The sequence below is a fragment of the Castanea sativa genome, chromosome 6, assembly GCF_040712315.1.
Source record: "Castanea sativa cultivar Marrone di Chiusa Pesio chromosome 6, ASM4071231v1".
NCBI classification, from domain to species: domain Eukaryota; kingdom Viridiplantae; phylum Streptophyta; class Magnoliopsida; order Fagales; family Fagaceae; genus Castanea; species Castanea sativa.
Genome location: NC_134018.1, coordinates 2,847,317 through 2,861,280, shown reverse-complemented (window position 1 = coordinate 2,861,280; position 13,964 = coordinate 2,847,317). Strand labels below are relative to the sequence as shown.

The window sequence follows — 13,964 nt, the reverse complement described above, 5'->3', positions numbered from 1 at the left end:
AATCGTCATGTTGTTTTTGATAATTTTTTTAAATCAGGTTATTGTAAGAAATTCTGCAATTCCAGCTTAAGTTCTTTACAAACAATTCAAGAAAAATTAATAACAAAATGGGCTCATTTCACATGCTAACTAATAGAACAGAATAAACTAGTTTTAGGGTAATCCCAATAATTAAAAGGCATTAGAAAGATATGAGTACCTGCTCTTTAAATTTCACTTCTCTTTCTGCCTAAGTAGACAAAGCAGTAACTTCAACCTGACCATAAAACGTATGATAATTATTCCCCACATAAAGTAAATGTCTAAGCTAATCTTGCAAAACACCCTGATATCTTACATCACAAAATTCACTTAATGGATTTTTCTTGATCCTTGGGGCTTAAGAACAGAGTCCAATATAGTTGTTTTGCTTTAGAAGAAGAGATCACTTCTATTGCTAAAGATGATGATGAAGGGAGAAAACGAAAAAATGATAAGAGCTAGATTGTGCCATTGCTTTGGAGGAAAAGGAATAGCAATCTGTAATTTCTCTGTCAATTGTTCAGTTTAATTCTAGTTTCAAAAAGAGTATAAATAATGTACTTAATATAAGCAATTAGTGTCATTCATTGTAGAAAGCTCATTTTCTCCTTCCTAATGAATATTTAGTTGGGAGTTGGTATAAAAAATTATAATTTCCTCCTAAAAAAGGCTTAGGGTCCGTTTGTTTGGTGAGATGGAGAATTGAGAGAATGGAAAATGGGAAAGGAATTGAAAAGTGGGAGGATAAAAAGATTTTAATTTCCCTAATTTGTGTTTAGTTGGGGTGGAAACATGGAGATGAGAAAAATGAGTTTGTATAAATTTACTTATAAGCCTTTAATTAAAAAAAAATCACCCAAATTTATTAAAAAATAACAATCATGCCTAGAAAAGAAAGAAGTCAGATTTTGTTAAACCCAAAAAAAGGAAAAAAGAAAAAGAAGAAGAAGAAGAGCAAAACAAATGCCAAAAAGAAAAGAGAAAATAAAAGGAAGAAGAGCATAACAAAAGAATATGTCCACTTCAGGATGAAAAGTAAATTCTATCTCTCTAACTAAACATCTATGAAATCAGTTTTCTTTCCACTTTTCTCTTCTTCATTTTCTATCTTCCTTGTTTCACTTTAACCAAATGGACCCTTAGCATCTGTTTGGGATGAGCAGAAAAATTCAGCTTATCTACACTATTAGTTTATTTTTGTTACTATTTATAAGTCTTACTGTACTTTTTTATACTATTTATAAGTCTTACTGCACTTTTTTATACTATTTATGGGTCTCATTCAGCTTATTTTTTAACCTAATTTTTACTATTTTAATAAAATATTTTCAATTTTAACTAAATAAGCTGTTTCTAAACAATCATTTAGTATATTCACTAAAGAGAGCTCATTTTCTCTTTCCCATTTATTAATTTTTGTTGGGAGTTTGGTATAAACAATCACGCTTTCCTTTTCAAATCATGACAACGTGTGCTGTCAGGGTTTAATGCTATGCTATCCACTTCTTGGTCACACCCACATCTACCGTTCCATGGACTTTTCTTTTTCGCAATCGTTGTTGCTATGGATTTCAATTCTAATAAAAGTGTTCAACTTGCTGCCTTTATGAGTTTTAACTAATATGCACAGCTTTTTATCTTCCAAAATCATATTTTGATCAAGTTCTTTGAATTCTTTAAACTATTCTTTTCATCCTAAAAAATTATTTAAACATCCTATTATTCATATATACTCTTTTGCTCCATAAACATCAAACGATAATGATAGATATTTGAGATGATTAAAAAAAAGGATAACATGTGAATACCATCTACATATAATGTGTGCCAGTGCCCAGTAGGTATCTGTCCAAATCAAATCTTTAAGATCTCTAATAATTCTTGTACAATCTTTTGGTACACTAACATCAATTAATAATGTTGCGTCCTAATTGGAGGCGACCATAGCCACCATGGTAGTATTCTATTGGCTGGGTTAAATGAGCCATAACTACCATAGGCCCACCAGGGCAGGGGGTCAATGAACACTCAGTCCCTGGGTTTAATGAGAGTGGTATGATAGTAAATTAACATATGCCAAGTGCCAACAACTATAGAACGCCAACAAACCCCATGGCCCAAGCCCCTGGCTCAATCCTCAATTTCCACATGTTGCTCTCTTTTACCATTTTTTTTATTCATAAATAAAATAAAATAAAATAAACCTAGAGTGTGCCAACAATAAATCCATATAAGGTCTGGACAAAATTGGGCACAAGATGGGACATTTTACTCTCACTCCATAGCCCAACCCAACTTGAAATTCAGCCCACTTACTAGGTCCAGGGCCCAATTAAATAAAATAAAACCGACCTTCCAACTTCCATTCATGTCGTAGTTCTATGTATGGGTTTCAAAAGCAGCATTGTCAAAACGTTTTGAATTTGAAAATTTTGTTCTTTGTGCTCGAAGATTTTCATCTTTATTCATTGTTTATGTTTTGTTATTTTTCTGGTAAGTAATGTATCAGGGTGTTTTGTAATGAAAAAGTAAAGTTGTATGTATGACTTTGAATTTGTTGTTGAATTATGTGACTGGTTTTTATTTTTGGGTTTGAGATTTTTTTTTTTATCTGATAATTATCTCAAAAAACTGCAAGGGGTTTCTCATATTATAGCATTTAAATAAAAAAGACAACATTTTCCATTGATTTGTTCTAAGTGATATTTTGGAAACACAAAGATATGGGTGCTACGTTTGGTAAAGCACTTGGCAGTTCGAACATAGGAAAATTCATACCAACTTACAGCTCTCATGACACCTTCAGGAGTTCAATTTTATTGCTTGCTGTGCTTTTCACATAAATACATGTTTTTTTTTTTTTTAAATATGGAATATGCAAGAGTTGAGAGCTTTCAGAGTGATTGACTATTGCAAAGCAATGGTTATTCTTGGGTTAGAACTCATTGGCAATGTTGAAGACCCTTGGTTAGGTGATTTTCACTTTAGGGACTTGAGAACCTTTATGAACAACTCTTCTGCAACAAAAGCAGTTCACTCTGTTTTAAGATGATTAGTTCTCAACAAGAAAATGGGTATTCTTCTTAATTTGAGGTTTTATTGTAACATTAGCTTTGAAGTACACACCTTTACAATTTAGTCCAAAGGTTGATGGGATTAGTCATGTGTAAGGGTGCAGGACAAAAACTATTCCTATTTATATATATTACTCTTGCTACTGTATGACCTTTGCTTCCCTCTCTTTTTTTTTTTTTGGGAATTCTTTTAATTCTATTATATATGAATTTTATAATAATAGTTATATTTTTTTCATATCACAAGCAATGGTAGGGAATGTAATTTTCTTTTGTCTATTTATTTTGAAATATAAGTCTACTTTTTTGGACAATCTGATTCCATATGCAAATCTACATGATACCTAATTTAAGATTTATCATAATGTCTTTTATGTTTCTTTTTCCCATTGCTAATTTCATCAATATTGTAACTCTTAATATACTCGATAAATTTTATTTGTTTTCTTAAATTTTATTTTGGTTTTTTGTCAGGAAATGATTTTTATTGCTTGCTGTACTTTCCACACAACTACATGGATTTTTTTTTTAGTTGAATATGGAATGTGCAAAAGTTGAGAATTTTTAATGTTTGACTATTGGAAGGCAATGGTTTTATGACAATTGAGTAATGATTTTTTTAATTTCTTCCCTCTCTTTGATTGGTAAATTTACATGCGCACCATTGGGTTAGAACTCATTGGCAGTGCTTTTCTTCTTTCGATTAGGAATGAAGACCCTTGGCTAGGTGCTTTTAAGTTTAGGGACTTGAGAACTTCCATGAACAACTCTTTTGCTACAAGAGCAATGAAACGCTGTAGTTCTGTATTATTCACTATGTTCTAAGATGATTAGTTCTCAACTAGGAAATGGGTATCCTTCTTAACTTGAGTTTTTATTGTAACATTATCTTTGAAATACACATTTATGGTGCGATTAGTACTGTATAAGGGCACTGGACAAAAACCTAGGATGATATAATTAACAAATGGCTAGGAAATACTGGTTAGATTTTTCTTATATAGAAGGTCACTTAAGATTGCGGAAGCCAAACTGCTAAGGCTTGGTGGCCAATTTTTTACTATTAATAAAAGAAGATGTATATTGCATTCTAGCAAAACGCAGTCTGCTTCAGATACATGTCATTTGGCTTTGGTAAGTTTTCTTTCATATCTCCAATTATGTGTCATCCGTGTCTTTTGTGTCTCATACTGTGGTAGATTAGTATCAAGTGTGTGTTCAACGTAAAATCTACAAATTGGGCGATAAATTTAGCAATTTGACACTACAAAAAATTATTTTATTTATTTTACTACTTTACTTTACAAAACACCCAACATGAGTGATTTTATTTTAACTTTCAACACAATAATATAATATAAAAAATATAATAAAATAATATATTTACTATAATAAACAACAACCACCACCACTAACAGAATAAAATACCCCCTCAAAAAAAAGAAAAACACAATAAAATAAAATACTCCCTCAAATTATTTGGCTTTCCCTCCACCATTGTAGCATGTTTTTTAGTATTGGTAAATCTAAAAATAGCAATATGATTTTTTAGCACCACCAATATTAATGCTCTTAGAATGTGAAAATTGTTACCTTTATATCATGATTTGGCATTTTCTAACATGCATCAGTGATACTTTGAGATTTTGCATGAAGATATTACAGCCCTTTTGAGATGAACCAAAGTTTCAAAGCTTCTAGGGATTATTATTTGTTTGAATTTTTCAATTTTAGTCTCACTTAAGAGTTGTCTTAGAATCAATTACTAACCCGCTGGTTTGGAAATTTTTTGAACACAATCTCTTTGATACTTTCAACGGTAGAGCTTATCTGGGACTTTAGGATTATGCTACTAGCATCTTCTTTTTGCAATCAGGTTATGTTATACATGATATGTATATATATATATATATATAAATATATATATATATATATATATATATATATATATATATATATATATATATATATTGATAAGTAGTTTACCAAGAGATTAAAATTAAGCCCTTGAACAAACTGTTTGTATATGGAAAATAATTGGCATATAAAAGAGTACAAATAAGATATCAACTTGGAGTAAGTTAATTGTTGAACTTTCAAGAAACTTACTTTAATATAAATTATAATAAATAGGTATATAACTATTATAATCAATCTAATTAATTAAAAAATGTAACACTAATATGAATTACGAATTCAATAGGTATAAAGATATAAGTTTTTCTCATCTAAAATTAAAAAATAATTTTCAAAATCATGGAAAAAAATTCTAGACTTAATTGAGCTCAAGCTTTCTCAAACAAAAAGGGGGGAAAAAAGGACTCAACCCAACTTGAAACTTAGTCTTAAAAAAAAAAGGTCAATATCCCAATAAGATAAAAGTATTAAAAAAATATATATCATCCTCTCATTCCCAGTTTGGTTGATGAGAAAAACGAACCCAAAAATTCGTTTCTTACATTTTTCTCATCCTTTTCAAGTATTGCAGTTTGTTTTTTTGTTAAGGTGAGTCTTAAGTTCCAACCAATTCCAGGTTCTTAGGGCTCTCTGTGCATAGAGCCACAGCCGAAGCCAACCAAAGCAATGCTTTTAAAGAAGGTAAATTTCTCTATTTTGTTAAATGCTTTATGGGGTTATTATGTTAATTCCATGAAGGTTTTTTCATAAATATTTTCTTTGATCTCTCTCTATCACTGTGTACTAGGTTTCTGGGTTTTTGAGGTGCCTCACTTAAGGGTCAAGGGCAGAAAGTAATAACTATTTCAATGATAATATTGAGAACATAACAATTTAATTATTAATGTAACATGTCATGTCAATTGTCATGTACACATCTATGGAATCTTGCCAAAAAAGATTATTAGGACTTTAGAGAAAGCTTGCCAAAATTATTGTAATTACAATTTAATTACAGACGTATTTCAACCATTTCTTTTTGTCATGCCAAAGCACTGGTAAAGGGGGCATTAAAGTATCCTGGGAAAACGTTTACCTTCCAAGGGATAAGGATTCCAACCTGCTAAAAGGCAGGTGTCTATGGACTGTTAAAGTCTCAATGGTGTCCACCTAAAATTAAGGGATCTGGCTATGACCTTCATTAAATTTGAAGTATAGGATGGGAAGACCATATTCGTATGGCATGACAATTGACATCCTATTAGTACCCTTTCATTAGAATTTGGATATAGAGTGATTTATGATGCAACCAGCAAGCCTGAAGCAAAAGTAGTCTGTCTTGAGGGACAAAGTTTGGGTTTGGAAGCTTGCCACGTCAATTTTTATGGTAAGATTTTGTAAGAGTGTGACATTGTGGAAAAGCTTGGAATAGAGTTTGCTATTCACAAAGTTTGGCGAACAAATTCCATTAATGTTGTCAACCATTTCTAAAAATCCCTGTACTTCATGCTCATAATCCCTGTACCAGGAATATACATTTTATATATTTATCTATTAAAATTGTTAGATTAAATGAATAAATTCATATTCTCCTAATAATTTAAGCTTTTGGGAAAATTAATAATTTGAAAAAAAATTTAAAATAGCAGAGTGGGAGAAAGTTAGAATTATAATTATTTGAACTTTCTAATCTTGCCCATTAAAGTGATTCTATCCTAAGGTGCCCACTAAATTGAGTATGGAAGAATTTCGAATGTAACAATTAATGATGCAATAAGCCAAAAGATGCAAAAGAAGAAATATCTATTGTCACGGTGTTTTTGATCATTTTTAAATCAGATTATTATAAGAAATTTTGCAATTTCAGCTCAAGTTCTTTACTAACAATTCAAGAAAATTAGTAATGAAATGGGCTTGATTACCATGCTAAGAACAAATAAAATAGAATAAGCATTTGAAGGTAGTCCCAATAAAAAAGCATTAGAAATATGTAAGTACCTGCTCTTTAAATTGCAGTTTTGCTTTTTAAATGGCACTTCTATTTCTCCTTAAGTAGACAAAGCAGCAATTTCAACCTGACCATAAATGAATGATAGTTATTCCCCACATAAAGTACATGCATGTCTAAAGCTAATCTTGCAAAAGAGGATGACATCTTACATTACAAAATTCACTTAAAATGGAGTCTTCTTGTATGCTCAGGCCTTAAAAATAGAGTCCCAAAGAGTTAGTTTGCTTTGCAAGAGATCACATCTATGGCAAAGGATGTTTGAGGGAGAAAAGGAAAAAATATATAAAGGTCAGATTGTGCCATTGCTTTAGGGTAAAGGAATGGCAATTGGTGTTGAATATGAAACTGGTTTTGCTAAGATTGGTAATCAAGTTAAAACCATTATATCAACACAACTATGAAATTTTTAAGGTGGTTCTTAAAGTTGCTAATAGAAAGTTTGTGTTAGCAAAATTTATAATAGAAGAGTCCAATCAGATTTGAATTGCACGTGGTCATGTAATTAAATTATTGGTTGGAGGTAAATCTTAGGAGTGTTCTTCCTTTGGCGAGGCCATTGGTTTTTTACTTGGTAAACAAACTATATCTATTAACATTTTTCATTTTTTTATAGGTTTGGATAATGGGTGTCTTTAAGATATTAGTTAATATGCTATTTTAGAAAACTTTTGATACTACTTGTATGAAAAATATAAAAAGTTGTTAAAAAAATCAATTATTTTTTTTTCTTATACAAAATTTAAAAGAAAAAAAAAAATATATATATATATATATATATATATATATATATATATATATTCTAAACCAATACCCTTATTAAGTCATTTATAAACTTTTCCTCCTTGTTTATTGTGGCTTGAATTGAAATCATTGAACAATGTGCGCTAAACAAAAACAAAAACAAATCTCATGCGCCAGCGCATATGAAATTTTTTCCTCATTCACATTTCACACTATCAGCACCTTGAAAGAAGATCATGCCACATGCCCACTTGCCAACTTGCAAGAGTGGGTACATGTTATACATTTTTTTTCTTTCTGACAAACGTAACGTGTCTTAATAGTTATTTTAATTGAATTATAGTTTTAGGTTATCATCTTGATTAATGTGTATTAATTAGTATTTTATTGCCTTTTCCTCAAAAAAAAAAAAATTATTTTATTACCTAAAAATGTTAGTATTTTATTGAATCTCTTCATGCGTGAAGGAGAACAAGAAGAACTTGGTGCTTGTTGCTAGCAAAAAGTTTATGTTAGCGAAATTTATAATAGAAGAGTTCAATCAGATTTGAATTGCACATGGTCATGTAATTAAATTATTGGTCAAAGGTAAATCCTATGAGCTTTCTTTCTTTGACCAGACCATTGGTTTTTGAATTACTTGGTAAAAAAATTATATTTATTAACTTTTTCATTTGTTTATAGGTTTGGTCAATGGGTGCTTTTAAGATATTAGTTAATATGATATTTTAGAAAAGTTTGAATACTACTTTAATAAAAAAAAAATATATATATATATATATATATATATATATAAAAAATTGTAAATCAATTACCTTTTTTTTTCTTATTAAATTTTTTAAAAAAAATATGTGATAAATCAATACCATTACCAAGTCATTTATAAACTTTTTTTCCTTTGTTTGTTATAGCTTGATTTTTTTTTTTTTTTTTGAGGAAGTATTATAGCTTGAATTGAAATCATATTTTTTGAATAATGTGTGCTAATTTTTTTTTTAAAATTATAGTGGGACACGTTTGCATTATGAGCACCTTGAAAGGAGAGCATGCAACATGCCCACTTGCCAACTTGCAAGAGTGGGTACATATTATACATTTTTCTGACAAACGTAGCGTGTCTTAATAGTTATTTAATTGAATTATATTTTTAGGTTATCATCTTGATTAATGTGTATTAATTAGTATTTTATTGCCTTTTCCTCAAAAAAAAAATTATTGTATTACCTAAAAGAGTTAGTATTTTATTGAATCTCTTTAAGTGTGCATTTGGGAAGCTTGTTTTGCGCTTCCCAAATGCATGTTTTGTGTTTCAGTTTTTTTTTTTGAGCCGAAAAGTTTGACTTTTCCCGTGAATAGTGCACATCATGACTGTTCACGGACCCACAAATTTCACTTTTTAACAACTTTTTCATTAAAAATGAGTCCCACGGTACTATTCACACATTAAAAAAATTATTTTGCTACCGTGTTTTTCAGTTTTCAGTTTTCAGTTTTAGCTACATCCAAATGGACCCTAAGTGTGAAGAAGATCAACAAGCACTTGAGGTAGTGCTTCTAAAATACAGTATGGTACAAGAAACTGTTCTTTCCTATTGGGAGAGGGAGCCTAGGATTAGGATTGAGGATTCTCAAAGGAAAATTTTAAATTCATCATTTTGATAAATTAGTGCATGTTGCACAAGCATCTATGTAGTAGTGTATCAAATAGTTGTATTTTCAAAATCACTGCAGAGACTCAGAATTAGCTCAAGAAAAGGGAAGTTACTATCTTGTCGATACATAGCTTAACTCACTTTCGATTGATCGAGTTATGTCTTGACAAATTTTCAATAGAGTCTTGATTGATTAAGTTTCATGAGTTTAAATCTTTAATCAAGCCCATTAAGTTAACTTAGACCTTGAAATTCAAACCCTACTTGCAAAAGTATATAAGGGATCATTATAGTTTATTGAAAACAAAAATACCCCTCATGCATCTAGGGTTTCTTCACCTACTTTCTCAATTCACCATCATCCTGAAGACACTAAGGGTTTGAGTAGTTGGGGAGATTTTACGGATGATGGAAAATGAGAGAGAGAAAAATAGAGAGAAAATGATTTTTGTGGGTGTTTGATTAGTGAGAAGAGAGAAGTGTAAATTGGTAGGGTCTGGGTGTTTTCTCCTCAAACCCACCAAAGTGTTATCTTCCCAATTTGGAGAGAAAATAGGAGAGTATGGGGAGAAATGTAATTGTAGTCAAATGATAGAACTACCACTCCTTCTCATGTGTCAATTGTTTTTTTTTTTTTTTTCCTTTCTCCTGGGCATGATATAACTCTGAACTCTCTTTTTTTTTTTTGTATTTTTGTTTTGGTCAATATAGTAGGGCATTTTGCTATTCTTTCTTGAGTTTAACTAGATGTGATTTTTTTTTTTTACTTTTTTTCTGGGCATGAATTTTCTTTTTTAATAAAATTGGGTGATTTTTTTTTTCACGGTTGGTTGTTTGTTTTTTTTTTTTTTTTTTTTTCTTAATTGGCCATCATTTTGTAATAAGGGTATATAAATAAATTTATACAAAGTCATTTTTCTATCTTCCCATTTTTTCTCTCAACCAAACAAAAAGTTTTTCATCCATCCACTTTCCCACCACCCAACCAAACACAAATAAGGAAAACTAAAATATTTTCTATCCTCCCACTTTTTTATCCCTTTCCCATTTTCCATTCTCCAAATTTTTCATCTCTCCAACCAAACGAACCCTAGAAGTGAATATGGGAATTGATATTTCTAAAGATTGGTGATTAAGTTGAAGCAATAATACTAACACATCTATGAAATTTTTGAGGTGGGCTTTAAAGTCACTAGAAGAAAAGTTTGTGTTGGTGAAATTCAAAATAAAAGGGTCCAATCGTGTTGGAATTGCATGTGGTCACATAATTAAGTCACAACTATAGTCCAAAAATATATAGTTGCCCATTAAGTTGACTCGTGACTTTGAATTTAAACCCTACTTGCAAAAGTATATAAGGGATCATTATAGTTGATTGAAAACAAGAAGAGAGTTTCTAAAAAGAAAAAAAAGAAAAAAAGGAAAACAAGAAGAGAGAACCTCTTTCATGCATCTAGGGTTTCTATACCTACATTTTCAATTCACCATCATACAAAAGACACCAAAAAGGAATATGAAAATTGGTATTGCTAAAGACTGATGATCAAGTTGCAACCATAATATCAGCACAACTGTGAAAATTTTGAGGAGATCCTTACAGTTGCTAGTAGAACGTTTATGTTGGTGAAATCCATAATACAAGAGTCCACCCAGGTTGAAATTCTTTGTCATGTAATTAATTCACTATTGGAGGTAGTACTAGAAGTTAGGGTTGATTTCTATTGTGAGAACGTGAATTTATTAGTGGGATTTGCCTTGGGGTTAGAGGTAAACCGTAGGAGTGTTTTTTTCCTTTGATTAAACCATTGGCTTTTTACTTTGTAAACAAATTGCATTATGTCTTTATTTTACTGCACTATGTGATCGGTAATTAGTTTAGGACAATGTTTCTATCCAAACTAATTTGTAGAGAAACTCTTCAAATTTCTCCTATATCTTTTTATTGAATTTGAATTTTGAAAATATAATTATTGGAATGCATGTTCTTTATGTTCTTAACACACATGTCAAATTTCGTACAAATCAGATGTTATTTACTATTTGAACAATAAACTTATGTTTTATACATAATTTTATATTACAAAAACTTGAAATTTAACCATTTGATTAATGACATATCTATTGATCTTTTATCTTCTTGAAATTTTGTAAGTTTATAAAATAAAATAAGAACATGTAATCCAACAGTTAAATTTTCAAAACTTCCATTGGTTTACTCTGATACAATTAACCTTGAATTGAAATAGTATTTATTGAACAATGTGTGCTAAAAATAAATTACAGTTGGACGCCTACATATTGTCGGTACATGTTATACTTTCGAACCTTGATTAAGGTGTCTTAATGTTTTAATTGAATTATATTTTTAGTTTATCATCTTGATTAAGGTGTCTTAATTAGTATTTTTGTGCCTAAAAAATTATTATTGGTATTGGGAGAGGGAGTGTAGATTTAGGATTGACTTATTGACTCATATTTATTGAACAATGTGCACTTAAAAAAAATTACAGTGGGACACATTCACATTGTCGGGACATGTTATACTTTCTAACATTAATTAAGGTGTCTTTAATATTTAATTGAATTATATGTTTAGGTTATCATCTTGATTCCTTCTCAAAAAAAAAAAGGGTTATCATCTTGATTAAGGTGTCTTTTATAATATTTTAGTGCCTCAAAAATTACTATTGGTATTCGGAGAGGGAGCCTAGGATTTTTTTTTTTTAGAGACAATTTCAATAATTTCAAACTCATCATCTTGATAAATTGTAGTCTACAAGTTTCCTTCTTGCATGTTGCACAAGCATCTATGTAGTATTCAATAATAATAAATTTTTTTAAAGACTGTAAAGTTACATTGACCACAATGAAAGCAAACTAAGGAAAGTGTTAACGGATGCTATAAGAGCAATAGTTTATGACCTATTTTTAAAAACATTTTATGAGAAAATAATAATAAAACAATTAATATTTTTGACAGTTTTTTATATTTCAATAAAAGTGGTTCCAAAACTTTCTTAATGTGATTTATTAACAATTACCCTAAATGCACCCATTAATATGACTCAAAAATAAAATAAACAATCAAACATTGTAAAAATAAATATACTTGATCAAGATACAAACTTCAAATGATTCAACAAAAAAAAAAAAAAAAAACAAACAACCAATCAAATGTCAAACATTAAAAATAGAATAGGATGGGACAAGCCTAGTGCGGTAGCAAATGCCCTTAAACAAAAGTGACAAGTTGCAAGTTTGAGTACTAGAATTAGCGTTTCCAAAAAGACTACATTTTTCGAACCCCCACGAAAATAAATTTTTGTGCATTAGGTATAACTTTATTTTAAGGAATCTAATAGAAAGGCAACAATCAATGTTAGTCAAATCAAATTCTGTTTTGCGCCGGGGGGGGGGGGGGGGTGAATTACATTTTACCTCCTAAGCACATTTTACCCCTTAAACTATACTTCCTTTTACATTTATCCCTATAAACTATCTGAATGCACATTTACTTCCCTAAACTATATCCTCTTTTACACTTACTCCCCTAAACTATGAAAATGTATACTTTACCCCCTTAAACTATATCATCTTTTACGTTGACTCCCATAAACTATACCCCTTTTACATTAACCCTCATAAACTATGAGAATACACACTTACTTCTCTAAGCAATTATACCTATAGGATGGGGTGTAAAGTGTTACACAGGTAATACTTTTGGGTGGTGAGAGTGTATACTCATAGTTTGGGGGGCAAGTGTTACGAGGATAATAATTTAGGGGGGCTAAATGTGCATTCAGATAGTTTAGAAAAGTAAATGCAAAATAGGGTGTAGTTTATAGGGGTAAAGTGTAATTTTTTTAATTGTATGCCAACTTCCAAATACTGACAAAGATTTTTTTTTTTTAATTCTATATTTTTCTCCTTTTGTTTTTCCCAAAACTTCATCAAAGTATGCATATTGACAAAAAAATTAGTGTAAAAAAACTACATTAATACCACCAAGGGTGGTGGTATGGTCTGGTGGTTATTCTTTTCCAAGGATAGAGTCGAGACTTTTATTGAGAGGGGCCAAAGTCTAAACAGTTTTTTATTTTTATTTTTTGAATTTTTTTAATGATGATCCAAATTTGTAGCCATTTATTAGCAAAATATCAATACAAAATAATTATTTTTTAATACATTACAATGCAATTATCTATCAATATGAAGCTAGACATCTTTTACATCTTGAAATCATAGATTATTAATTCCACAGTAATTGTCACAGCAATTTCCACTTCAATTTATAAAATCATAGAGTGTGTTAAAAAAACATTTTCAATTAATGTACAAAATAAAAGTGTCCAATAAAATATCATCTTTTATTTTGTTGTGGAACCTAATTTTGATAATATTTATGGTTGAAAATGCCCATTCAATAGTTATAGTGGAAATTGGACGATTAAGTATAAGTACATATACAATCACTTTATAAACAAATTGGTAGGCTACTAATTTTCTAATCCTTACTAGCCATTGACACAATTAAAAAATATTTAACCAATTTAGAAATCCACATGT

At 30.0% G+C, this 13,964-nt stretch overlaps 1 long non-coding RNA gene across 1 annotated transcript; it reads left to right on the top strand.

Moving 5' to 3' along the window:
* Window positions 1-8,577: 8,577 nt before the first annotated feature.
* LOC142638063 (uncharacterized) lies at window positions 8,578-12,132 on the top strand. The gene is made up of 2 exons (XR_012844968.1): window positions 8,578-9,003; window positions 9,262-12,132. It is a non-coding gene; the product is annotated as an uncharacterized LOC142638063 (long non-coding RNA).
* Window positions 12,133-13,964: the final 1,832 nt, after the last annotated feature.